This window comes from Oncorhynchus mykiss, chromosome 24 (genome assembly GCF_013265735.2).
Source record: "Oncorhynchus mykiss isolate Arlee chromosome 24, USDA_OmykA_1.1, whole genome shotgun sequence".
Classification (NCBI taxonomy): Eukaryota; Metazoa; Chordata; class Actinopteri; order Salmoniformes; family Salmonidae; genus Oncorhynchus; species Oncorhynchus mykiss.
In genome coordinates, this window is record NC_048588.1 from 38,462,999 (window position 1) to 38,463,764 (window position 766).

The 766-nt window shown below is 51.0% G+C and overlaps 1 protein-coding gene across 1 annotated transcript in view; it reads left to right on the plus strand.

Moving 5' to 3' along the window:
- The first annotated feature begins 436 nt into the window (after positions 1-436).
- Positions 437-766, plus strand: part of rasgrp4 (RAS guanyl releasing protein 4) — a 59,732-nt gene continuing 59,402 nt past the window's right edge. Inside the window, exon 1 of the mRNA XM_036961232.1 lies at positions 437-766. This exon is cut by the window's right edge and continues 254 nt beyond it. The gene's annotated coding sequence lies outside the window, so the exon portion shown is untranslated.

Below are 766 nucleotides of genomic sequence, written 5' to 3' on the forward strand. Positions count from 1 at the left end.
TAGGCTAGCTAACACAGAGGTCAGTAGACTGTCTCTAGGCTAGCTAACACAGAGGTCAGTAGACTGTCTCTAGGCTAGCTAACACAGAGGTCAGTAAACTGTCTCTAGGCTAGCTAACACAGAGGTCAGTAGACTGTCTCTAGGCTAGCTAACACAGAGGTCAGTAAACTGTCTCTAGGCTAGCTAACACAGAGGTCAGTAGACTGTCTCTAGGCTAGCTAACACAGAGGTCAGTAGACTGTCTCTAGGCTAGCTAACACAGAGGTCAGTAGACTGTCTCTCTCTCCTCCTGCTGATGCCTCTATTGATGCTTCTATTTGGTTCACTGCTTTCTCATTTGTAAGCTTTCTCTCTCTCTCGCTCTCTTTCTCTCGCTCTCTCTGCCACCTCCTCCCCTTTCACACATCACACGCAAACACACAGTCACTCACTCACACACACACACACCCCATACTGATGAGAGTTCCCCTATCTCACAGAGCCAGTTCCACCATCTGAGAGAGCCTTGTTTATGTTAACAGGAGAGCAGCTCTGTGTCGTGCCGGTTCAACCTCCTACAGGAGAGCAGCTCTGTGTCGCGCACAGGTTCAACCTCCTACAGGAGAGCAGCTCTGTGTCGCACAGGTTCAACCTCCTACAGGAGAGCAGCTCTGTGTCGCACAGGTTCAACCTCCTACAGGAGAGCAGCAGAGCTCTGTGTTGCACCGGTTCAACCTCCTACAGGAGAGCAGCTCTGTGTCACGCCGGTTCAACCTCCTACAGGAGA